This window comes from Fundulus heteroclitus, chromosome 1 (assembly GCF_011125445.2).
Source record: "Fundulus heteroclitus isolate FHET01 chromosome 1, MU-UCD_Fhet_4.1, whole genome shotgun sequence".
NCBI lineage: Eukaryota > Metazoa > Chordata > Actinopteri > Cyprinodontiformes > Fundulidae > Fundulus > Fundulus heteroclitus.
The window spans coordinates 33,652,980-33,680,765 of record NC_046361.1 but is presented as its reverse complement, the minus strand read 5'-3'; the positions used below and the strand labels follow the sequence as shown (position 1 = coordinate 33,680,765).

The following is a 27,786-nucleotide window of genomic DNA, read 5'->3' as shown; positions in this document are numbered from 1 at the left end:
GTTGTGGTTTGTATAATAATGAGTCTTTGTTAGTCATTTGCTTTGTTTGCTGTCTATAAAATGTTTTTTTTCACCACTTTCTCAGTAACAAAATGGCTTTTAAAAACCAGTTTAACAAACGGAGGTTAAGCTGATCTATTAAACTTTCTATTTGCCAGTTAATACATTTATGGAAATAGACTGCGAGAGTGAAACAAGCCTTTAATTAGACATATTAGAGTAATAACACACCAGGGCGAACTCATATGTTGTTGGATCTTGTCATACAAGTTAAAATTCCGTCTATCTAGGATTTTTTTTTTTTAAAGGTAAGACATTTTATCTCACAATGGTATGCTGCCATCTTGTGGATAAAAAGAGGAATAGCTTTTCAGATGAACCACGGATGTTTTTATTTATATTATGCTTAATGAAATCTAACTTTTATTTCCAGAACATGTTTCTTATTAAAACATTTTGAAGTAGACGCCCGCAGTGAAGCCGATTTTCCTCTTCAATGTAGGATGCGATCTGTCCTTCAGTGTAACCGATTTCAAATGGTGCTAGAAAGAGACATGTACTCTGAACACCAAAAGAAATCAGTCAACCTTGAAGACAGGACAAAGGGGCTCGGAGAGCCGAAGACTTCCCGGTAGCCCTCTGGTTTGGCCGTCAAGGAGTGAGCTTCAGAGAGTTGCCTGTGTTTCTTCACGTTTCACTTCCCACCCAAAGAACACTGATTTCAAATGGTGCTAGACAGATGACATTTCTCTAAGCCACCATCTGAAACCAGCTTCCAGAGGGGGCACTTCTGGTAAATCCATCATTAGAGTGGAATAGTTAGTAGAATCTGTGAGGAGAAACAAAGTACAAAAAGTTTCAATTTAAGCAGGAAATTAAATAAATACAAATTATGTACAACACATAGTTCCCATTATAATTAATAATCTACGTGTAAATATGAAAAAATAAAGAGAAATCTGATCTAAACTGCATAAATACTGTAATAAGCCTTTTATAGACAACTAGAGCCTTGCAAATATCGACATCCCCCTAATAAAAGTGTGGCTTGCTTTTGTATGCAGCCCATCTGATGCATAGATTTTAGAACCACCTTTTTCTACAATTTCAACCACAAGTCTTTTGTGTGGCGTGTCTAGCAGCTTCGCACATCTGGAACTGAAGACATTTTTGCCTGTTCGTCTTTGTAAAGTGACTCAAGGCCAGGCAGATTGGAACGAGAGCATCTGCAAACATCTGCTTTTTTTTTATTTCTTGTGACAGATTCTCAGTTGGATTTAGGTCTGTCTGTACATTAAGGACTGATGTCCTGCTGGACGGTAAACCTCCACCTCAACTTCAAGTCTTTCGCAGCATCTAACAATTTCTCCTCCGGGATCCCATCAACGTCTCGTCACCTTTGTCCAGCTTGCCTGCTGATGCTGAAGGAAACCGCCTTCACAGCATGGTGATGCCACCAGCACGCTTCTGACCAGATCACCATCTTCCATGTGTTTGCTCTTCCCCTGCATGTCCTGTGGCAAATACAACAGTCTTTCTTTCAACAATGGGTTTCTGCTTGTCATTTTTTCATTAAGGCCAGATATGTGGATCACAAAAGCTACAGTTGACAGATTCTCCAGCTAAACTGAAAGTTTAAACGGGACTTTCTTCTTGCCCTCTTCCAAAAAGGCAAGAGTTGTGGAGAGTTTGAGTAAAAGTTGGCCTGTTGAATAAAGATCCAAACCCCACTCAGAGTTTTAGTTGTTAAAAAAAACAGTTTGTGACTGTCATCTGTCTAATCATCAAGAAGGTCAAAAAAGCCTTTCCATTAACTAGTTTTATCTAACTATAATTACTGTACACTGCAAAAAGGGAACTAAAAGTAAGTAAATTTTCCTTGAAGTGAGTGTATTTGCCCTAAATTTCAGCAGGTAAATAAAATTATCTGCCAATGGAAGGAGTATTTTGACCCATAAAATAAGTTAATTAGATATTCTGCACTTGAAATAAGATGAAGGAGACGAGTTGTGAAAATCGTATTCCACTTTAGTTCAACCTGGAGTTTCTATGAAAGGTTGCATGTGGAATGAGGATAGAGATCTTGACGGAAAGAAAAAATGCCGGTGATGTTTCCTCATTTTGGGATGCATTTTTAAACCGGCTGTAACTTTAAACCAAATTTTCTGAGTCATATACAACGCAATCTTGTTGAAATGTAGGGGTTGTACACAAAAAGTAATTTATTGCACTCTTTGTCTGCAGATGTGAATTATGCATCAGCCAAACACCCCCAATACTATGACTCAGTAATGCATGGTATTTACTCACATCAGTCGCACACTGGTTCTCTGTTTCAGCTGGGATAGCCGACGTCAGTAATATTAAGAACTCTGCGCCTTGCAGAAGCAAAGCTGCTTCATTTAAAGGCTTTAGCATAATATTAATATTTCTACACTGAATAAGTTGATTAATATTAATTAACTTTAATATTATATTTGTGCTTCACTGAATAAGTTAAAGGCACATTAAGCAACTTTGTTTCTGGTTTGAACAGGATGATGGTCCTAAGCAGCCCAATATTTCTTGATATGGGCGATCTAGCTTTTTGCTCAGGGTGGCGCCACCTAGAGTGTGACCCCTGCCAAACAAACAAAAAAACTAAAATAATAACTACAATAATAATAAGGTCGGGCGACTGATGATGCTGAAGTTGGTATTTTATTCACAGCTTACGATGAGGCTCAGTAACTGTTTATGATTTCAGTAAGGCTTATTGCCCTGGGTAATGTGTCAGGGGAAGGTGTAACAGCTTAAAAACATGAAAAAAAGTTTGTTGGTTTGCCCCCGATCATGCTTTTTTTTACTGGTTATTTGAAAATCCAGTCAACGTGGAATTTCCGCCCTCCTGGGTTCAGTTTAGTCTTAACACTGTAAGATAAGATGGGCAAACACTGCGCCTTGCTAAAAATCCTGGAGTTGGTATCTGATTCAGCATTCACGTAAAAAAAAAAATAAAGGGCAATTTATTGTTGTTGTTTTTGTTATGGACTTCAGACAGCATTTGATCACCTCTAGTTAAAAGTCTTAATTATATAGATTAGTAAAACCTGAACTGGATAGGTATACTCTAAACAGAGGAATGCTAAAATGCTTTGTAAGAGAGAGGCCTTCGGAGCATTTCGATAAACCATTTTAAAGATTGATCAAACATAGACGGGAGTTATTCTTCATTAGAGGTTAGTCGGCGAACAATCACTCAGTTTGTGAAACTAAAGAGGGGGAACGATTCAAGCAAGAACCACCACTGACTGCCAGCATGAGCTCTGGGGTGGTTTCAAATTCAGATTTGGCAAATTTGGTTCATTGCCTTGTTGGAAAAGGTGAAGGCGAGGGAGGCAATCACAGGAGAGAAAGACAACAATAGCAGATGATTAAACAAAAATACACTGGAAAAGAAGGACAAAGGCACTTCTCAGCCATTCCCTTTTCCTCCAATACATCCACACGAGTCATCGGATGCATAATCCAAGCCGCATGGACGTGTGAAAGACCAAAGAGCAACAACAACAACAACAACACATGCGCTCGAAATGCTGCCTCTGCATCACATGCGTCTGACTCACAGGCTCACCTGCAGACATCTGAGATTAGTCCCGTTCTCTCTGTCGCTTGGAAGAAGAGAGGAGAGCTTGTTCGTCTCCAGCCACTACAGGAGGAAACAAGAAGGGAAGTAGCAGTCAATTGCTGGCAATGAGAGCCATGACGCAGGAGCAAAGCTACAATGCACAGAGAGGGTGGGGCAAGGACAGGTAGTGGCCAGTTCACTGACTTGTTGCCAAGTGCCTCAACTAAGTAGGAAAGTACCCAACCGTCTCTAATTTCCTTGTTCTTTACCCCGGTGTTCTAAGTGTTTGCGTACCGGTGAACAAGACATTGGGAAATCATTGATTTAAAACAAGCCAGTAAATAAAGCGGATCCTGTCCCAGCCTAGAAGTCTCGCTCAAGTTTCTCCCCGCAGGATTTACGAGCCGTTTATCAAGCTCCGGGTGGACAAGGCCGAACAGTTTGTCTCTGTGACGGAGTACGAGGGTGTTGTATTTGAGTCTGTTTGCCCGGTAGCCACAGTGACAGCTCCGATCAGCGGGCCTCCCTGGCCGTAGGTATCTGATTGCTTTGCCTGGCTTGCTCCGCCCCCCCCTGCCCTGTCAGTTTTCTTTTTCGGGTTGTTTGGTGCTTGAGTGCCACTCGAGCTGTTGTGTAATGCTTATAAAAGATTTAAAGGGACAGGAGGTCTTGGGAGAGGGATAAACGACGCATTTACAATGGGCACACGAGAGAAATCGATGGGGATAAACACAAGAGATTTGACCAAAACTGAAAATTTCTTCACTTATTCTTCACTAAAATATTACAGACTTGTTAAAATTCACTGCAGTGATGACCATGCAGTCTTGGCTTATAAAAGCTTATTTTGTTTGATCTAAAATGACTATGCACAACAGCAGTTGAACATTGGAGACCTCTAGTAATTCTACATAGTTCTTTGTACACCAACCCGACATAACATTACGACCACCTGCCTAACAGTGTGCTGGTCCCACTTCCGCACCCAAAACAGACTTGATCCAACAAAGCAGATCCTTTAACTTCTCTAAGTTGCGAGCCGGATCCTCTGCGGTTCAGACTTATTTCTTCAGTACATCCCACAGATGTCCGTTTGGTCTTGAGATCCAGTCTGGTGGAACTTGTCAAAAATAATATCTGGATAAAGGGTGCGGCCCAGGTTTTCCTAGCATATGATTCCCCACGGCATCATGCTGCCTCGTAGCCTGGGTGCCATTCCGAACTTAGTCCCGCCCCCAACGTTTTAGGTCGGGAAGTTCGGTCTGGCATTGCTCAATAGTAGCACGAGTATGCTCGCCCAATATCTGTCAGGGCGGGCTTTATACGATGATGGACAGATGATCAACAGTAACGTAATCAACCACGTCACCAAAGCGCGCTTGGGTTGAATTTGTTTACAACAACGATGGCTGCCGCTGGAGAGTTGAGGTGTGTAGATTCTGCTATTAGGTCTGTTCTAGAAGATATCGACAGGTTCGTGTGTTGAAGGACTCCTTGGATCCTTACATTCTTTTTGCAACACCGGCAAAAATCGTTAACGCTCATCTTCTTATGCTAGGCTAACAGTTGAGTTCCGTTGACAACAACTATGCGTCGCTTAACATACGTCACACACTCATTTGCTCATATTGGTTGTAGGTCTATCCAATTGAGTGCAGAGGAATTTTTTTTCCTGGTTCGTTTGAAACACGCCCCATAATCACAGCTCTATGGAGCAGTATCAGACTCAAATTCTGACTAGAATTGAGTATGACCATGTCAGGCTAGCTGCCTCGGTTAGTTGCTTTCTTCCCACGTTGTTTTCTGGTGTGGTGCGTTTCCCCCGGTAAGTAATCACCATTCACGTGACACAAAAAGAAATGCGATTCATCAAAGTAGGAGCATATTTTTCCATCCCTTCATGGTTTGGTCCGGAAGCTCTCATTCCCTTTTTTGATTATGTTAGAGGTGGACGGGTCAGCACGCAAACCCCCTCTTGTTTGCAGCAATACAGAATTGAACCAAACACCCTGTTATGCAGTTTTTTATTCTGACACCAATGAGCCTTGGACCATCTTTTGATAGACCAAGCCGTGGACACTCTACAAGAGCCACAGATTTAGAGATGCCCTGACCTATTTGTCTAACCATCACAATTTGGTACATGTCAGATTCACTGAAATCCTTAAGTTAATACATACGTTTAAGAAAATGCTCCCGTGCTGCATAATATCCCTACCCACTAATAGGGTGCTTTGATGAAGAAGTACTCAGCATTTTCTTCATATGTGGTCATAATGTTATGCCTGATTGATGTATTATAAAGATAAAATGAGATATGGGAGAATCTCGGAAAAAAACCCCCAAAAAAACTAAAACTAAAAGCGAGGAAAAAGTGTTGCTTGTCTTCTTGCGAGAGGTCGACAAACAAAGATTGGTCTGAAAACAAGATGAATAAAAGCCCGAAAACAATCACAAAGGAATCTGGAGTAATGTCAAAAGTCACTGTTAAATTATATAAAGTTAACCTGCATGTCTTCACTGTTATCACACTAGATGACAGGCATACACATGGAAGGCCTGATTGGAGAACTCACCATATAAAGAGCTACCAGGTCACTCTTCATTGTGGAAGTTGTTAATGTGAGAAGTAAGCTGTTTTCAGTATCAGCAGTAACGTTTTAAAAAAAAAAGCACAGAAAAGTAAAACTATTTAAAAAGGAAACGGTGACAGACATAAGGAACTACATCTCCTGGAACGTAGACACAGAGACAGCCCTTTTTATGCTAGGCATGCTAACCACACTAATCCCTAACATATGATGCTAAAGCAAAAATGTTTAATGGCCAAAACAAATTAAATTTTGCTGAGCAATCTAAATTAACCTATCTGCAAAAAGCCAACAGCCTCCAAGAGGTAAATAAAACCTTTTGGTATAAAGGAACAAACAGAACACATTACAAGCTGAATCATTCAGATTTGAATAATTATTTAGCTATTTAACTGCGCTCACAACTACATGATAGTTTTTCAGCTATATATATATATATATATATATATATATATATATATATATATATATATATATACACATACGGATTCACATTTGAACCTTTTGCCTAACTAAAATAGAACAGCTTTGTTTCAAACTATGTCACGATGTGGATGCATCCACACAGAGCAATAGACTGTGTTGGCATAGACTGTACTGCTTAGTCGTATACGGCCTGCCGCATAATAGTGAGATGATTGGGAGACTACATCTACAGCATCCTCACTTAAGAGGTATTAAAGGTCTGTGATGATTTAAAGTAGTATGCTACACCATTAGCACAGGCAGGAACTGCAATGCAGAACACGAGCAGTTACAGATGCTCTTACAACATCCCAGGAATGCTGCAACTTCTGCAAAATAAGGTTCAAGCCAGAAAAAAAAAAAAAAAATCCTCCGTCATCCACAAGCTTTTTCTGGAATTTCTACCATCTACAGGGAAAACTCTGCAGCAGACAAGCAGCTTTCTTTTACTGACAGTCCAGAAAAGACCTGAATTCCTTTAATTTCCTAGAATGGATCTCATACGTCACTCAGAAAGCACGGGAAGGTTCCTGGAAAAGTGACTCAGTTGATGTGAAAGGAATATAGAGAGATTTGTTTTCTTATACTTCAAGGTCTTAAATTTGTTCCAGAAGCCTTGAAATGTCTCTGAAGAATGTAATTTCAGCACAGAAAAGAAGCATTTAGCGTTATAATTTCACTTGTTTTCTCTAGTCTAAAATAACAAAATAACAAAATAAACAAATTAAAAATTACTCAAACCCCTAAAATGTAACCTTTGCACAATTAATAAGTCAAGCAATGCAAACACACGTCCGCTTTTCAAAAGGAAGGTAGCTCTTATGAGTGCTTAACCTTAATAAGAGAAAACAAATGCTTCCCAGCCAATCGGAGATCAGAGCCCTGCTTCCTGTTTGTTTAAGGCCAATGAAATGCTTCTGTGCAGCCTGTGGAGCCTGAGAAGCTCCTCCCGTCCAATGAGAACGCAGCCTTGGCACGAAGGCCTGTGATGCAGCAGCTTTAGGAAGCCCAGTCCGGCGCATGTGTGCTGAAGAGAAGCCAAAGCCGACTCGTAAAAAAGAACAAGGTTTACAACTTTTCTCTCTTCTGTCCATCTCAGCACCTCTCTGTGCCTCCTCTCCTGCCCACCCCCTCCCCACGCCTCTCCCTCTCCCCCCCTTTATCATTCTCTCTTTCTGTTTCTAACCCGGAGCCACGACATTTAGCCCTCTTTGTCCCCTTTCTTTCTCCCCGAGACAGATAGACGGACAGATAGGCGGACAGATTAACGCTAAGAGGGAAGGGGAGAGGTACAAGCTGCGTGCTGGTTGCAGAAAAAGGTCCAGCCCAGAAGCGACTGCGTCACCATCTCTCGTCTCTCCTGACTACGCAGAAACAAATGTGTGTCTCAGGAAAAGGGCTTCACCAGATCCCACTGGCTGTGGAGGGTGAAAAACAAGCCGCACGCGCTGAAAAGTTAGACTATTTACAGAACGGCATCTGACAGCAGCCTCTGCCTCCGAGTTTTGTCTGCGGATCCCGATTCTCTGCGTCAACTTCCGCAGAGTTAACCGGGAGAGTCCAGAGCTGCTACTGCGTTAACGCAGACGCACATGAAGCGACATAAACAGCTGAATTCATTATGTCATTTCACTTGATCTGCCGTACGACTGCATCGTAAGGGCGTCAGACCGCGCCGCCGCCGCCGATTCCTTTTCACCTATATTTACAGAATAACGAGCAACCGCCCGTGTTCCTCGAAGAGGGGATGGGGTGGGGAAGCAAAGCATAGTACCTCGATAGATTCTTGGGGAGAAACAATCCAGACTGAGCTTCCCTTTTGATGTCAGGAGCCCTCCAGAATATTCCAGCTGTTAAGCTGTTTGTCGCAACCAGCGCCACCTCACCGACCCATCAAAACAAGAGCTGGTAAAACTGTCAAATACTCAGCATCCATCCTCAAAACTCGGGCATCAGCTCACGACAACAACAACACACACACACACACACACTCTCTCTCTCTTAATGCAACGATAGGCAGAGCACATCAAAACTACCGAGGAAGAAGAGGAAGAGGAGGACAGGAGCTGAAGCTGTCCGAAAAGCAACGCGCCTCCTCCGGGTTCGAAAAACGCCTGACGACGACCGGGCTTCTCTTATCTCAGCTTCTGTTTCTCTCGACATGAAAAAGTGACGTAGCAACTAATCCGAAATCACTCTCTTTCTCTGACTCGGAGTTGCCTTCCCTCCCCTCCCTGTATATCTCCCTTCTGCACGCCACTGAAAAGCCCACACGCTCCTTGTATATTTTCACCTTGCTGCAACAGCAGAACTGCTATTTAGACTGCTTATTCCAACTCACACACACACACACACACACACACACACACACACACACACACACACCCACAGGCAGACAAACACAACAGAGTCTAGTCGAATGCGTATGTACGTGCGCGCTCCCACACACGCAGCTGGGCACACGCACGCCTGGTCGTACTATTTCTCTTCCTGAGTGTGACGCAGCACTTAATTCTCTGTCCCTTTTTTTTTCGTGCCACTCTTGTGGCTCACACAAATGCAGCTTCTTGATCAAGCTGAGCCAGAAACACACTCGCTAGCTGCCACACAAGGCGAATTGAGCACGAGAAGACCGCAGTTAAAGGGACCCTACCACCACGGCTCCCTGGCCCCCCACTCTGATGTGGCTGTGTCCTCATTTCCCCCCATGTCCCTTCCTAAACGGGTCTCTCTCTCTCTCTCGCTCTCTCTCTCTCTTTCTCTCCTGGATGCCCTCCTCTCTGGCGCTCTGCTCCCAGCTACAGACGCACTCAGGCTCTTGTGTCTACGAGGCTGAACTGCCGCCTTGATCACCTGACAGCCCACTGGTTTTAAAGGCGCACCATCACCAGCGCGTTTATCGGTTGCATAAGCACTCAGGTAGCGTTGTTAATATTGCCTGATGTGGATCCGACTCCAATCCGAACACGGTGCTCTGGCCTGTGAGGTTGGGGGGGGGGGGGGCTTTCAGGATAGGCTCAGACACATTCATTGATGGTATTACTTCTGCAAAGGCAAGAAAAGTACCTATAACCACACGGGTTTCCCCTTCCTTGCTGGCAACCGCAAATCATCCCTGAAGAAAACACACGGTTTCATCCAGTGTTGTCATCAAGATCTCAATTCTGCTTTAGTTTAAGCTTTTTTTTCTCTCTCTTTCCCAAACAAAAACGTTGAACGTGTTTTTGCATTTACACCTCCAACAATTTTGCAATTAAATCTCTAAGGGTTTAGGGCAGTGGTCTCAAACTCAAATCCTCGAGGGCCGGGGTCCAGCTTCAATAACTAGACGTGCAAAGCTTGTTAAAACAAGATTTGCACGCCTAGATATTAAATTCCTTCCCCAAAAATCTTGGCAAAATATCTCAAGTCCTATCGGATTGGATAGAGAACATCATTGAGCAACCATTTTCAAGTATTGTATTACATCTGGAACTTGATTGGCCCGTCCAAAGCATATTCACGCATAAATATGCGTTTGATTATTCTGTTACAGCTCGTATGTAGCTCCGTCCATCTTCCCATCAGTGCTGACCAGTTTCCCTGTTGCTGCTGAAGAAAAGGAGCCTCGCAGCATGATGCTGCCACCACCATGTTTCACAGTGATGTTCAGTGTTAGCTTTCTGCTACGCTCAGCATTTCACACGTAGAGAGGAAAAGGTATACTTTGGTCTCATCTGACCGGAAAACACGTTTGCTGTGTCTCCAAGTCCAAGCCCTTTGTTTTAGCAACAGCTTTCTTCTTCCTTCTCCTTCCATAAAGCCACCCAGGCTGCAGATTTCTGGCCCTTTTCTATACGGTTATTAAGAAAGTAGGTGACTTGAGAGGGAAATTGGTTGCGCTAGATTTTATCTGCTGGTATCAGGGTAAAGGAGGTCGGATATAAACGGTGCTCAGCACAAAAAAACAAACGTGACGACCCGTGTTTCAGTTTAATTTCCACTGACAGTTGTTAACTTTGTGTTGGTCAGATGAAAATCCCAACACAATACTTTGAGATGTGTTGCTCTAATGTGACTAAATGTGAAAAGCTTATGTGTAAAGTATCCATTTGCATGGGCCTGTGATTAATAACCGAAGGAACAACTGATTCATTGTGTTACGAGGAAAGCGGGAAGTTGCAGTTTCTTTAGAAGGGTTGTGTTCCCATCTTATAAATAGTCTGTTTTGGCAGTGTTTATTTTAAGCGCTCAGTCTGCGGCTGATGTGATTGCTGCCTTACCTTGATTGGATGATTTGCTTTTTTGCTTCTAACGTAAGTGGGTCAGTGGTGCTGGAGGAGTGAAAAACAGACACAAGTTAGACATAAAGATAAACTCAGGCACAGGAATAACTTCAGCATCAACATTTTTTTTTTATGTTCATGGTGGGAAATTGTTCTAGCTGCTTGTTAGCAGTCAGCCTGACATTTAAATAGGAGCAACAAGCTTGACTCAAACTCTTTTTATCAACTTGTGTGCTCCCGGCAACAAGGCTGTGCCCTCTGGGTCTGTTTGCATTTCTGAAGCATAAAGTCCTCTTTATGAGCCAAGCTGAAACACAGGCTTTGTCCTAAAAACAATGGGTAAATAAACTCATTGTATCACAGACTTATCCCAGTCATCAATAATAAATAAAGTTCCATACTTCAGTAACTGGCCATGTTTCATTCTTAATTTGGGTCTGCTGTGAGCTTAAATGAAGACAACTCTGTTTTGGAAGCATCGACTACACAATAGATTTCCTTCACTTTTAGTTCCTCATATCAAAGACTGGGAATCAAAGCCAAAGGCTCCGTCTTCAAAAAGAAATAAAGAAAGGAGAGCATCTTTAAAAGAATCAACTTGCATCCTTGAAGCTATGAAACGTGAAGGGATCTAAGCCATCAAAGCATGTTGGCCTTGTGCAGACGGAGAATACTGAGCTTTACCTGCTCATCCTCAGCCTATAAGAGCAGTTCTGTGCAAGACATCTACAATGAAACTAATGAAAGACGAATGTCAAAGCTTTTTATTGTGCTTTTATTCAATAGTCGAAACCGAACCTAGCTGTCATGTCTTACAAAGCAATTCTAAAAAGTGTGGAGGTCATTTGTAAACCCCCCCCCCCCCCCCCCCCCCCCAAAGTTAACGCTTCTCCTGCAATTACAATCTATTTACTAATTAGGTGATTTCTGATTGGAATCGGTTGCAATGAATTTTATTTTGGGCAATCAGAATAAAGTGGATTGAATACAAATGCATGCCACACTTTTAAGATTTTTATATGTGGAACATTTTGGGGGGGAAAAAAACATGTATAATTTTATTTCTACTACAGAAATGTGCTCTTTGTGTTGGTTCACTAGATAAAATGCTATTTATATCCACTGAAATATGAAGTAAAAAAGTAAAAGAATGTGGACGAAGGTTTAAGGGGAATGATTTTCTAAGACAAAATGTTTTGTTTTTAATGGCTCCAAACCCGTAATGAACAGGCGTCTTATGTCCATGCTAACGCACACCCACGCACGCTAACAGCTTTACTAATGCATCCACGTGTCGGCTCTTCCTGCCTGCTATTTTTGCTTTTCATCCAGCGGACAGTGCGTTAATTTTAGCCATGTCATCTATCAGCTGTTCCTGTTCCACTTCCTAAACCTTAATCCCTCCACTGGAAAGGTGCCCAGTCAGCTTTATTGACATTGTATGAGGCTAAAAAAGGAACAATACGCGTAATTCACACTGGCTGGTGTTTAGGAGTTAAACAGAAAAGATAACTATTACAGAGAAAAGAATATTAGTGATGCACAGTTTAGAACTAAGTTTATAAATTTTCATGAATAAATGAAATGATTTTTCTTAAATACTATAATAAATTATGCACATAATTAACCATATGTATGAATAACTATCTAAATATATAGAAATATAAGTAGCTTTATTACTATCCATTTATTTATTTGTAAACAGCCACACCCTGCATGGAAAACAGAAACTCATTCAAGTTTGCTGCACTGCTGCCATATCGCCAGTGTTCTCATCTTTCATTTAATGAAGAAGCTTTCTGACAGAGCAAGACGTGCATGTTGCTGCTATAGTGTTGACTCTGGAGCAAAAACAAGAAAAAAAAAAAAAAAAGAAGCAGGGACATTTTGATTTATCCTAAAACAGAGCAAATCATTCTGACATGCATTTAGGTTAGGACTAAAACATGCAGTCACCTCTATTCCCCGGTGCTTGGTCTTCACAGCGGTGCATTCTCTCAATGTGAGAACTGACTCAGGTCATGAAGTCAGCTTTTGTGTAACTTTCCTGCTCCTGCGCAAACCTGCAAGAACACGCCACCCTGTGTTAAAGCGCAGTATTGCAGAGTGGTGGTTTGTTTACATCGGGAGGGAAAAAGAAGTGCGTATGAAACCTCTTGATGGAGCTGAGTCAAGGTGCTGGCTCAACGTCAAGACACACCGACAACTTTAATCTCTCCGTTTCCTCTACTTTTACTCACGTATGAAAAGCAAAATATCATATGGAATATCGTGGAGATTCATGCACATATTCCCTAAAAGTACAAAAACTACCAAAAAAACAGTGCAATATAGATTTTTTCTTCCGTAACATCAGTTTATTTAATAATTTAATAAATCAATAGTTTATATATATATATATATATATATATATATATATATATATATATATATATATATATATATATATATATATAGATAGATAGATAGATAGATAGATAGATAGATAGATAGATAGATAGATAGATAGATAGAGAAATAGAGAGATAGATAGAGATATATATAAAACAAATATATATATATATATATATATTACAAAGCAAATATATATACATGCGACACCAACAGAGAAACAAATAACAGCTGTGAGAGAAAGAATAGTGTAAAGCAAGTTACAACATTTTAAGTTTTAAAAGCCAATTCAGGTTAACAACAGTTTAACATTAAAACCGTGGGTTAAATTCCACGCTCGCAGGAAAAATAAACACAAGTCTGCCTGTTTGCAGAGATCACGCAGATCCACATGGATGCAGTGCGCACTCACTCTCGAGGTAAATTGAAGTGCGCAACATCCTCCCCGCAGCAGCGAGGCATCCAGCGCACCTCTCCATCCCACCCAACTCCTCCAGAAAGATGATCCGCAAGCATATCTCATCTTTTACAGTTTGATTTTATTTTAATTTTTATTTTAAATCTTATTTAGGAAACGTCTGACAGCATATGCTCCGCTTCGGCTTTACGCTGAAAACAACATTTGAAACTGCGCACTGCATAATCCAGCCATGACCATGCCTAATTTATCACAGGTATCCGCTGATACAGACGTTTAAACAGTTTTAAGAGAAACTACGGCGAGGATTAACGAGTATGATTATTATATAAACATCATGCTGGGGAGAAAAAAAAAGTGGAGCACGTTACCAAACAGCACCGCCCACTATGGACGCACTCTAACCTATATATCCTTATAGATAGATGACTCAGTCGAGCAGTAAGGCTATGGAGAGAAACATACGGCGGCATATCTTACTCACTGCGTCCTCGTCATCCTCCTGCTCTGCCACTGCCTGCGCTGTAACCCGACATCAACCCCCTGCTTGTTATTCAGCTCAGAGTGGTCCCCCACTGCCCTTATGAAAACCCCCTGCCCATCGACATTTTCACAGCAACACCCACAGGCCACGCCCTCACGCACACACCCCCGTGCCCCCATTGGACGACGCCGCCAAATGCGTCGACGTGATCACATGCTCGTGACGCATGTTTACAAACAGGCGCAGGGCGGAAGTGGTCGCATGCGGCGAGCGGAGTCATGCCTCGGCTAGTCCTGTTGGCGGTAAACGACGACGCGCAGCCGTTTTGGGCAGTCCGCGTCTCCTGCGCAGTGCGCGCTCACGTGGCCTGGGGAGCTAATTCTGTCGGCTAACTCGGTGCGACACCTGCCAGTTTTTAAAGAAAGTTTTCCACAAAAGGCTTGGCGTTTTTTGGCTCTGCCTCAGCTAATGTGTTTGATTAAAGACGAAGCAACTTGTACTGCAACCTTTACCTTAAGTAACTTGTAAACCAAGAGACAAATTGCATAATTCCAGATGAATCTAAACCAAAATCTAGAACATTTGAGCTGCTGAGGCACAAACAAAAGGGAATGTTTAAATTTGTTTTGCAGGATGTCTAAAGTTTAGTCAAAACCAAAATCACCAGTAGCATTATTGTTAGTTCATAACTGCTCTAACCAAAGCATTTGTTCATTTATGCTTTTCTTTCAGTTTATTTGAGTTTAGAGCAATTTCTAATTTGTAATCCACGATTCTTGTTTCTCTGCATGGCAGCTACTGGGTACTAAACAAGGACCAATATTTGTTTTGTCTCCATGCATAGTCAGCTGTGTGGTGAGTTAGGCAAAAATATCCAAAGTTCACTGTTAAAACTGCACCAAGGAGAGGCATTTTAGGATTATATTAAGTCTCTGTAACAATTCTTAGATGTGATCTATATGCCAAGTTGTTTGGGAGACCTGCCAGGAAAATACATTTTTCATCTACCACCACAAACACAAACATGTGGAGTTTGCTAAACCCCACTGCAACTTTGTCTAGAACTATTTGGTTTTGGGACTATAGAGGATAGATAAGATAAGACATTTCTTTATTCTCCCACAATGAGGAAATTCAATGGGAAATAAAGTGGATGTGAACAAAGCACATCTTTTAATAAATTTACTAAACTTGAGTATATACAGCAGGTGTTTTCAAAGAGTGACCCAAATCCTCTTCTTATTGCAGATAATACTAAATATTTTACCAATTGACAAAATGGATGCCTTGGGTCATTGAAAACACTTTTTATATTTTTTAACCACAATGATTTATACATCACTTCCCTACAAAACATCTGACTATATTTGTATTATAATACAATTAAAATAATGCATAGTTTGCTGAAACAATTCACAACGTATCATTTGTGATCTTAGTTTTTTAAAACAATATTACTTTCTGACTTGCAAGAACTTTTGATTTTGGCCCACGTGACAAAAGATTTGGACACCAATTCACCAGGGGACATAAATTAACTGGAATCAACCCCTACAGAAGGGAATTTGTAGGTGAATACAGGGATCAATTATCCAATTTAGCAATTTATTTCAATTCAATTCAATTTTATTTATACAGCGCCAATTCATGAAACATGTCATCTCAAGGCACTTTACAAAGTCAAATTCAATCATATTATACAGATTGGGTCAGATTATACAGATTGGTAAAACATTTCCTATATAAGGGAACCCAGTTGATTGCATCAAAGTCCCGACAAGCAGCATTCAGCCTATTTTAGTGTGTAGAGCACTGAAATCTAACTGGATATATCTATACATATATATATATATATGTATACATATATATATATATATATATATATATATATATATATATATATATATATATATATATATATATATATATAGCTGCCGTATTACTTCGGTTAAAGTACAGCGAAAATGCCAAGAATGCACTTAAATGATCACAATTTCTACCTAAATAAAATTGATAAAGTATTCACTTTTAAATATTACGAAAGTGTGATATCAAAAGTAATTTACATTCAGCAAACTGAAATATGTATTTCATCATTCTGGCTTGAGGCCACAGCAAAACCAAATGATGTCAAACCTAAAGCAGTCTTTACAAAGAAAACAAAAACCGACAAAGTGAAGCTGCGCAGAAGCAGACAATTGCTCCCACATATATAACAAAGCACTTTCCTACTTTGCAACATTATTTTTTATGTCTAAGTTTATTTCTGCTAAAGAAAAAAAGTCTTTTGTTAACCACCTCTTTGCCTTTTGTTTATGCAAGCGGAAGAGAGTGCCAAATAAGGATCAGTCAGCATTTATCACAGAGAAGCAGACAGTCGAGGCACCGGGCCCAGCGGGAACCGCACATGCCGCTTTTTTAAGTGATGCATAAGTGGCAAATTTCCCTTAGAAGGGAGGAGATGGCGCAGAATGCTGCACTTAATCAAGCATTGAGTGCTGGGGGAGCTCGTACCCGCCATGGGTCACAGACATACGTATGACCGATTTCCCCCTCCCAAGTGTTTTTCTTATTCTTTTTTTGACATATAGAAGACATTAAAACGTTATTTGTTCTCTGTTGCAGGGCGCTGTCGCATTATGATTTTATAAATAGTTTTTTTTTTTATTTTGCAGCTGTCAGTGATAATAAAACAAAATTAAACTATGTGCTTGTGCCATGATTTTATAGTTCATGTGAACATTCCCCGGTGGCAGAAGTCACAACCCAAGCATTTAATCATTTTTAGAAAGAAAAAAAAAACGTTAACCTGAATAGGTTCATTTTCCTACTGGGGGAAATTATCATACAAACGGCTCCATTCTTCAATGTGCCAGTGGAGAAGACACATTATTCTTTACTATTAGCACTTTTAGGTCAAAGAATGATGTGCCATACTAGCAGCTGTCTTTCCTGATAGTGCTCTAGTATTAATGCAAAATAATTTGTTTCAAACAACTACTTCATGGTTTATTATTCGGTTGACCAAATCATAACAAACCACAAAGACATTAATTTATTGTCAACATTCACAGTTGAGATAGACTACATGACGGATGTTTGGGTTTAGGGAAGAAAACAAGAATATGTTTTACTATTGCTCATATTGCGTAATTAACTGCATTTAAGTTATTTAATATTTAATCAAATAACCCTCGGCCTGTCGAGTATTGCCTTGTGAATACCAGCCCAATTTGGTGATGATATTAAGGACGACAGATGAAAGAGTGATTCAAACTCTGCACACATATGGAATAAATTTGTGACAACGTCTCTTCAAACACAAGAATTTATTAACAGAAACAATTCAACTTCAAGTTAAATAATGAAATATTTAAATAGTGAAATATTTCAATCAACCACGCTTTGACTAGGCCAGTGAACCTGAACTAAAACTACTATTCAAAATGAACAATTTAAGAAAACAAATAAACTATGTACACACAAATGGTCAAAAACCATCACCCAATAAAATTATTCAATGATTTCAGTGTGGATGCTCATGTCTGAGGTCCAAAGTTAAGCACAAAGAATTTGGAATGAGATCAAATTAGGTTAAACTAACTCAGAACAACAATTGGCATGGGTTCAAACCAATTCACAATGCAAATCAGAGGTAGAAAAAACATTATTTTGATCAAATCACATTCTAAAGAGTCACTTGCCAATGTATAAACCACTTACCTTAAGGAGATTGATTCTTAAAATGATGTAATTATTTCACAGAAAATGTATTTGAAAAGGTAACTCTCTGCCCCAGGGCTGTCCTGAAACAAGTTAGTCTAGTCTGAAACACAATACACAACACAATATTTCCATTTGGTCTTCTTCTATGGCTATTTGTTTCCAACTGTCACAACAGGCAAATATATGAAAAATGTCCTGACATTTAACAAACATTAACACATTGTGTAATGAGTGCAGAATGCCCCAAAAGTTGTGGGTTTAAGACCTTTTGTGTTCAAGTATTATCTGTTTCCAGGGCTGGCTGGCTGGCTCAGCCTGCCTGCTTGTGTACCTCTCTGTATCATAAATTTACATTTTAGTCAAATTCTTTTCAACTTAAACTGGGGAGTCTGCTCCTCTGAACACAGCAGGGGGCATCCTAACCCAACAATTTCTGGTTTCCTTTACCTCTTTCAACTCCTATGTGTTTTTAGACATAAACAAACAAAAAACATTTAAATGTGGAAGATTGGTGTAGGAATTTTTTGTGACCTTGTTTCGTATGAAAAAAAAATAGCCAAAACATTGTCTGATGTTTCACTTTATACATACTGTTTAAACCAGCCACATCCCAGAAGGCTGAACTACGTTTGCAGTACTAATGTCATGTTTTGGAAGTGTTTAATTTTCTGAGAATCAGCTTTAAGAACTTTTACTGAGACTTTTACCGGCGCTTACTGAGATTCGTCATGCCATATGTCGTATCACTGGAAACAAGAGACAATTCTTTCCAGATTGTTTCCTGCTGAAGACAACAACAGAACAGAGATGTGACAGGACATCAGTTCAAGTTTCCAATATTTTCTGTTGTTGTTGAGGTGTCTATGGAAACAAAGTATGAAATATGGGGTTGCTTTGGTTTAATCAGCCAATCAAGAATATTTATTTGCTGCCCTTAAAAATCCTCATAGTCCCTCGGAAAATTCCTGTTTAATGTCTAATTCCAGACAGATAAGCTACAGAAACTGCAGTTTTGAATCAGGAATTTTCAAACATACGATAACCCTTGTCAGCCTAGGTGGCTAATAATGATGCCTGTTTGGACAGCAACATACACATTATTTTCCTCATGTGTATATTGCCCTTTGAGGCCCCATTTGTTGGAAATCCACCTTGACTGGATCCCATCTTTAAAAGAATCTAAAGGAACCTAGTCACAAAAAACACACAAAAACCCATAGATTAATCTTAAAACATTATATGCCTTTAAGCCTTAGTCATTTTTGAGCCAGAAAAGAACTTTGCATGGTTTGCATGATCAGCAGACATAAACATAGTTGGGGGCTATCAGAAAGCAAGATGGGGGAAAGTGACGCAGCTACTGTAAAAGTAACACTAAACCGTCCTGCAATGCCTCACAGTGAAGTGACAGCTCGGCGCTACTCGTGTCTTATCCTCCTTGGCCTCAAACATCTTTTTTTAGGACTTTTTCCACCCTTGATCTTGCACTTCTCTGTCTTTTTGCACTTTTGCTGGGAGGTGCTGATTGGTCATCACACTCAGCTCCATTGCTCCTCGTTGTTTATGCTCTGCGCACACGCACAATGTTGTACTTCCTGTCACGTAGTCTTATTATAGTCAATATAACGAAAAAACATGCTTTGTTTGATAAAAAAGAGAGAAAAAAACAAAGTGCAAAACACTGAAATAAGATATAGTAAGCCAACGTTTAATCTGAAAACATTTGTATCCAATCAGAATAAACTACTGCTGTAGAAATTTATAAAGTTAAGGAATAATTCCTCAAAAACATGGAAATGAAGTGGTTCACTTGTCTGGGGTAATTGTGTAATTTAACAGTCTTATCTTTGTCTTATTAATTTGTGGATGGTCTACTGACGCTTGTGGAGCCTTCTGTCCCAAAACCCTTGCATACAGTTATATTCTTAAATCCCCACAGGTGTTTTTAGAATGGATTAGAGTAGACAAAATGTTGTTATCTTTCATTATGGGACGATGATAAAGACACTTTGTCTGCTGGGAACAGACACAGAGGCTCGCTGATGTCTGGGCTTTTAAAAGTGTAATCTAACAGTTTTACTTTTAAATACATTTGAGTGTGTAGCAGAATAATTGTTGGACATTTCCCCCCCTAACAGAATAATGCTAGACATTTAGGGCCCGTCCACCTCTGGAGCCCACCCTGCCTCTGTTAGAAGTTGAACCTCATGACATCATATAAAAAACAGTAGGCATGCAACTGAAATGAAAATATCTTTTAACAGGCCATTCCTCCCTGCTGCTGTTAGACTTTATAATCTCTGCTGCTCATAACAGACTCAATAAGTGTTTACAACATGCTGGTGGCTGCACTGGTTCTGATCTGATCATGAATCGTGTACAGTCTCTCAGATGCTGAATGAAACTTGCACACGCCTTGGCTACTCCGAGATGCTGCTGTACTATCATGCCTATTGTATATTATCTCATATTGTTCTGTAAACAGGCTGGAGTTTTTCCACTGTTTAACTTCAATATTTAAAAAAAATGTTTTACCTGAACAGGCCATATTATCAATAACTGTGCAATATTTACTCTAGTATTTATTCTTTTACTTTTACTTTTTGGCCTTTTTGATAAAAGTAATCTGCTGTTTTAGAACTAACTCTAGATTAGATTAGCTTGTTTTTTTCCCACTAAGCTTTTTTTTTTTTTTTTTTTTTTTACAAAAACTTTGTGTAACTCTGTCTTGGTATATTATTTTATCTTATCTTGTCTGGTGATTTTTGCTGAAAAAGCTGAAGCAGGATTGAGGTGTGTTGACTGATCTCATGTTATGACAGAAAAAAATCAATTTCCTCCTTTATTTCCTCAAGTTTTTGAAAACACTTTCAAATATCCCCCCCTCTCTGTGTCTCTCTTTTTATTTCTCTTAACAGTCATAAACTCTTCCTCTTTTTTTTTTTAAATGGCTTTGTTTGAAGGAGTTTATCCTCATACTCAAAATATATGGGTTTAATATATATACATATATATATATATACATATATATATATATATATATATATATATATATATATATATATATATATATATATATATATATATATATATATATATATATATATATATATATTGAGATTATCTGATGTAATTATGTAATTATTATGTAATTATTTCAAGGCTTGCTTCACATCTCAGTGCTCAGGAGGGCACTAAATTTACAAATACCTTTTCTAAAAACAAGTCCTATTTTATTTGCTTTCATCATTTCATGTTTTTTTTGGAGGTGTAAATATGCATAAGTTCCCATATTTTGTGGCATGATGACATCTAATCTTGGACTTTAAAACCATCGGTACTCATTTGCTAAATATTTGGTACACATACATAAAAACTATTTTAAAATGTGACAAATAAATTTTGCAAAGAGATTTTCAGACTTCATTTTTGACAGTAGCGACAGAAACAGTAAGTAATAGCAGTATTTTGTTGAAGAATTTATGCCCACTGGTGCTTTTATAAACCACTTCAGAATATTCTCACTCTGTAAGAAACACGGTCATCCTGCTCCTGAGATGAATGAAGTTGGAGTCCTTTTTTCATTGTGTGTATTGAGCAAATGGAAAATGTGATGTAGCTGCTTCCACACACACAACCCCCCCCTCCAAAAAACAGAACATCAACAATATTCCAAATTCATTCTGGCAAACAAACTAAAAACCAAACAATTCTCTTGTCTTATTGTACCCGATATGAAGTCCACACATACTGACCTCAGGGTCTCTTCAGGTTATTTTCTTGTATGCATTCTGTTGACATCTGATCCACCCAGTATTATATTATCACTAATGAGTCAAGAAGAGGAGGGAGTGAGAGTAAAGAAGAGAAAAGGTTTAGCGTAAAGTGGTCAAATATGACATATTTGGCAGCTGTGACTACGAGGAGAATGGAGCCCCTGCATAATCAGAACAACCAGTTGAGTTTTGTACATAATCCCAGACTCCACTTCACACACATTACTCTTGGCGAGATGGAGGGATAAAGAGGGTGGGGAAGCTGAGGCCCGGATAGGTCATAGTATGGAAGGGGAGCGGGTTGAGGAAACAGAAGAAAAGACGTAGAAGGCAAAGTTTATGGGGCTTAGAGAAGAGGTCTGAGTGTTAATGGGCGGAAAAATTGTAAACTCATAAAATTACAACCACCCATTTGGACTCAGTTACCATTATGGTACCTGATCACATGTTGTTCTCTCACATCTCCAGAGTTCAATAAATGTTTGTACCAAGCTGTGTTCCCAATTCACCCTTGTTTCACATCATAAATCACTTTCATTCACAGTAGTTTTTGCGAAAAGATCTTGAGATGTTGCGGAATCTTATTATTAGTTTACTCCACTGTTTTATGAACAGCAAATTGAACAGTATGGATGTTAATAATATAATAAAAGAAAAACTAGTATAGTATAGGATGGGCTTCTAAAAGTTTATACTGTGATGGCTTAGGTGAGGAAATAAGAGTTAAGAGTAAATCCATCCATCCATCCATCCATCCATCCATCCATCCATCCATCCATCCATCCATCCATCCATCCATCCATCCATCCATCCATCCATCCATCCATCCATCCATCCATCGTCGCGGGGGTAGCAGCTTCAGTAGGGAGGCCCAGACGTCCCTCTCTCCAGCCACTTGGGCCAGCTCCTCCGGGGGAATCCCAAGGCGTTCCCAGGCCATAGTCATAGAGACATAGTCCCTCCAGCGTGTCCTGGGTCTTCCCCTGGGTCTCCTCCTGGTGGGACGTGCCCAGAACACCTCACCAGGGAGGCGTCCAGGAGGCATCCTGACCAGAAGCCCGAGCCACCTCAACTGGCTCCTCTCGACGTGGAGGAGCAGCGGCTCTAATCTGAGTCCTCCCCGGATGACTGAGCTCCTCACCCTATCTCTAAGGGAGAGCCCAGACACACTACGGAGAAAACTCATTTCAGCCGCTTGTATCCGGGATCCCGACCCAAAGCTCGTGACCATAGATGAGGGTAGGAACGTAGATCGACTGGTAAATCGAGAGCTTCGCCTTTTGGCTCAGCTCTCTCTTCACCACAACGGATCGGTACAGCGCCCGCTTCACAGCAGACACTGCACCAATCCGCCTGTCGATCTCCCGCTCCATCTTCCCCTCATTCGTGAACAAGACCCCAAGATACTTGAACTCCTCCACTAGGGGCAGCACATCCTCCCCAAGTGGAGGGGATACTTATAAACTTAGCACAATAAGAAAGGTAATTTATGGTAGATAGAAACTAAAAGCAAACATTAAAAACAGTTGAGCTGCAAAGTTGAACTAATGAGGTTTCAGTAGAACAGTAACAGTCAAAGGCAATCCTAAACAAATGTGTTTTTAATCTTGATTTAAAGGAACTCAGGCTTTCAGCACTTTTACAGTTTTCTAGAAGTTTGTTCCAGATAACTGGAGCATAAAAATGCTGCTTCTCTGTGTTTGGTTCTGGTTCTGGTTCTGCAGAGCAGAATAGGCTGGAGCCAGATGACCTGAGTGGTCTGGAGGGTTGATACATTGATAACAAGTCTGTGATGTATTTAGGTGCTAAGCCATTCAGGGATTTATAGACTAACAGAAGGATTTTAACGTCTATCCTCTGAGATACAGGGAGCCAGTGGAAGGACTTTAGAACTGGGGTGATGTTCTCTGCTTTCTTAGTCTTAGTGAGGACGCGTGCAGCAGCGTTCTGGATCAGCTGCAGCTGTCTGGCAGATGTATGGCAGCCTCGCCTCTGTCAGTCTGCCCCATGGCAGCTGTGGCTACTAACATAGCTCACCACCGTCAGGGTGGGAATGGCTAAATGACACTTGGGGGTCGACAGACTAGTTAAAGCGCTATACAAGTACAAGCCATTTACCATCTGGATAGGGTTGCTATGGGAAAGCTTGAAGCTAATGTTCTGCAAAAACCAAGCTGCAGCAACATTTGAGGTCATAAAGAAAGTTGTCTTTCAAAGCAGACAACACAACAACAACCCTCTGTCAGCACTTATGAACCATAAGCAGTGTTTTACAGTTTTACATGTTTGCAGGCCTGGAGCACACAGCACAGCCCTCCTCTCATAAGGGCTACTATGGCTGCCCTTTGCCCTCAGACTCTCTTCTAGTGTCGGTGATATGTGCTTTGGAACCTGACCCCTTGGAGGAATGTTATCTTTAGTGATGAGTCCATCTTTTGAATGTTTTTGGGCCTTGTTGCGAAACTTTGAAAATATTGAAAAATTGAAAATAAACACTGAGATTAATACCTTTAAAACATTCAAGAGACAGTTATTGGTTTCTTGAAAGTTGTGGAAGGCCATGTTTAATTTCATTCATCCTTCACATGTTGACCTTTCTTTCTGTGCAAACGAGTCTTGGGGCAATGTTTTGCCGATGGGATGTGGAAAGCGACGCAGAGGGAATTTTAAAAATAAATCACCCAAAAATAACAATGGTATGCTCTCTTGAAGGGAAGTACGGGACATTTTTCATTCTGTATACATTATAAAAACACCAATGCTATCTCTACGTGATAAGGATATTGTGGAAGGCTCACGCACACGTTATTTTCCATTTGATTCACAGAGGGGGAAATGTTTTTGCTGCCACACCCAGGCGGGTCAAGACAAAACCAGTGATGTCATAACTGCTGCTTATGTGAACCAGCTGTCCAACCTTATGGGCTGTGTGGGATTTAAATTCCCCATGTATCATGGAGCAGATGTATGTAGACGCAAGCATGTGTGGAAGAGTGCTCAAATGAGTCTGTGAGATACTCAGCATTTTTCCTGAAGCAAGAACAAAAGAAAACAGCATATTGTGTAATTTAAATTAAAATATTAAATATGTCATAAGCTACAATCATATTGGAATCAATATTGCAAATTAAGTTGTGCTGTGGCCATATATCCAAAGTGCAGCAGCAACACAATAGGAACACATACATTTTAAAGGTCGATTGTTTAAACTGACCAGTTTACTTATGGAGGAAATGTTATTGTTTTAACTGCATATTAATACTGAAATGTTTATTATGTGCCATTTATCCCCAACCAGAACCTTATTGTCTTATCCTAAGCAACATTGACACTTAAGTGTGGTGTTTTTGCAGGATATTAGTTTTGGGCAACTCCTTTTCCTAACTTGGCACTCTAACTACCATTGCATATGCATTTTTGACATAAAACAGAATTTTAGTAGCATGGATATACGTAGGTGCTACAATTCATAAAACAATGTATGTATAAAATGGTATAATAACCATATTTTAACTTTGAAACTCATGAGTGTCTTAAATTGCATTAAAGCCATACCTGCCATACCATACCCTGAGCTACCTCTATGCTGCTATAGGCTTAGGCTACTGGAGGACATCAGGGCCCATTTTTCTCACTCTGCTGAGTTCTACTATTCTCCAGTTTGAATTGCTTGTCTTCATTTCAGCTTTAAACTTTTTGTTCTCTCTCTTTTTTCTTCATAGTAGGTACACCTGGTCTGGCGTTCTGTTAGCTGTGACATCATCCAGGGAAGACAGATCATCATCTATTACCATCTAATGTAGAACAGATTACTGGATCAATGTGTGCTTCTGTGCTTTTTTGTCTCTCTTGTTGTGTCTCTGCTCTGTCTTCTCTAACCCCCAGTTGGAAAAGGCAGATGACAGTTCATACTGAGCCTGGTTCTGCTGGATGTTTTTTCCTTCCCGTTAATGGGGAGTTTTTCTTTCCACTGTCGCTTCATGCTTGCTCAGTATGAGGGATTGCTGCAAAGCCATGGACAATGCAGACGACTTTCCCTTCTCCAGGAGTGAAGGCTGCTTGTCAGGACTTTGATGCAATCAACTGGGTTCCCTTATGAAGGAAGTTTTTGACCAATCTGTATAATCTGATTGGATTTGACTTTGTAAAGGGCCTTGAGATGACATGTTTCATAAATTGGCGCTATATAAATAAAATTGAATTGAATTGAATTGAACCTGTCGTGGGTTCTTACAAATGATCAATTTTCAAATTTTATTCTTTTCCAGACTGTAATTTTAGATGTTTGACATATTTCTTTTATACGAGTCTGGGCATTTTGTGTCCAAAACATTTACCTATTTGGGTTTTATTATCAAAAGTTTCATAAATTAACAAAGAAAACAACCCAAGTTGTTTGTCTGAGGTTGAAATTGTTTTGCAAATGCAGTCCCAATGTTGGGACTATGACAGAAAAAAAAGCTACAGCGTTGACAGCCATGATGCAGAGGAGGAAGGTGGACATGCATACGCTCAGGAGGCAAAAGATGTCAGGTAGGGTCTGAAACTAGAAAGTGAAGGTGTGATGTTCAATGTTGACTTGATTATTCCCCACAGGTGGAGTGTGAGTTAGAAAAGGAGTAGAAATTATGGAATGAGTGAAAAGAATTGATGGAGAATATCTCCAGGAATGAGAGACTGGTGATTGGTGCAGATTTCAGTGGACACGTTGGAGCTGAGAACAGAGGTTATGAGGAAGTGGTGTTCAAGTTTGATATCCAGAGCAATAACAATAATAATAATAATAATAACTTTATTTATAAGGTGCTTTCATACAGAGCGATGAACAGTTAATAGTTGAATGCAGAGGAACAGATGGTGGTAGACTTTGCAGATAGGATGGAAATGGCTGTTGTGAATACTTTGTTCCAGAAGAGGCAGGGACACAGGATGACTTAGAAGATCGGAGGTCGGAGCACACACAAGTGGATTAAATCTGTAGACGATGTAACCCGAAGGAACTCAGTGACTGCAAGGTAGCGGTTGATGAGAGTGGTGGCAGACAGCACATGATGGTGATGAGTTCAATGACTTTGGTGGTGAGGAAGATGAAGAGGACAAAGGCGGGGCAGAGGACAAGATGGTGGAGGCTAGACAGGCTCTGGGTGACCAAGAGCTGCTTCCAGGTGACTGGTCAGGTACAGCTAATGCTAACAGGGAGACAGGTAGGAGAGGATTTAGTATGTCTCCTGGAAGGACATTTGATAAGGAGACTTGTTAGTGGAATGAGGAAATACAGGAATGTGTTCAGTAAAAGAGATCAGCCAAGAAAAAGTGGGACACTGTGATGACTGAAGAGTGTCATTAGGAGGACAGCGAGATACAGCAAAAAGTGAAGGTAGAGGCAGCAAAGGCCAAACAGAGGGCACGGAGCGACGTGTGTGATGGACTGAACGGTAAGGAGGCAGACAAGGATGAAACGAAAGTGTCTAAGAGAGCCAGCTGTTGAGTTTGTGACTAGGCTGTTCAATAAGATCTTAGAGAGCGAGAAGATGCCAGAGGAATAGAAGAGAGGTTTGCTGGGACAGATTTTCAAAAACAAGGGAGCTGTGCAGGGTTGTGGCAACTACAGAGAAATGAAGTAGATGAGTCATTCTGTGACGTTATGGGAAAGAGAGGAAGCTAGAGTGAGGTCAGAAGTGAGCATCTGTGAGCAGCAGTTTGGTTTTATAGTGAGAAAAAGTACGACATGCTGCCCTGTTCCACGGCTTCTGCAGACCAGCTAAGATGCTCAATATTAAAACCTGCTTTACGTAGAGTTGTCAAATTTGTACTGTAATATCTACACTAGATAAATATTTTTGAACATAGTTTGTGATCTATTTTATTTTTATTTTATTTGTAAATCATTGAAAAAATAGCAATTTTACTTCAATTAGTTACTAAAACCACACCCAGTTTCAGAACCACTCGACCTTGTCTAAAATGCCTTAATCAAAGACACTGAAATATCCCTATATTTTAATATTTTTAAAATATAATATTTTTGTTATGGTTTACGTATCTTAGAAATTACGTATCTTA

General features: G+C 40.1%; 1 long non-coding RNA gene across 1 annotated transcript; it reads right to left on the bottom strand.

The window, feature by feature from the left end:
- Positions 1–1,337: 1,337 nt before the first annotated feature.
- On the bottom strand, positions 1,338–14,337 carry LOC110369337. Its single transcript, XR_004931712.1, has 5 exons — positions 14,218–14,337; positions 12,885–12,991; positions 10,926–10,976; positions 3,614–3,688; positions 1,338–1,514 (listed from the first exon to the last, which is right to left on the bottom strand). It is a non-coding gene; the product is annotated as an uncharacterized LOC110369337 (long non-coding RNA).
- Positions 14,338–27,786: the final 13,449 nt, after the last annotated feature.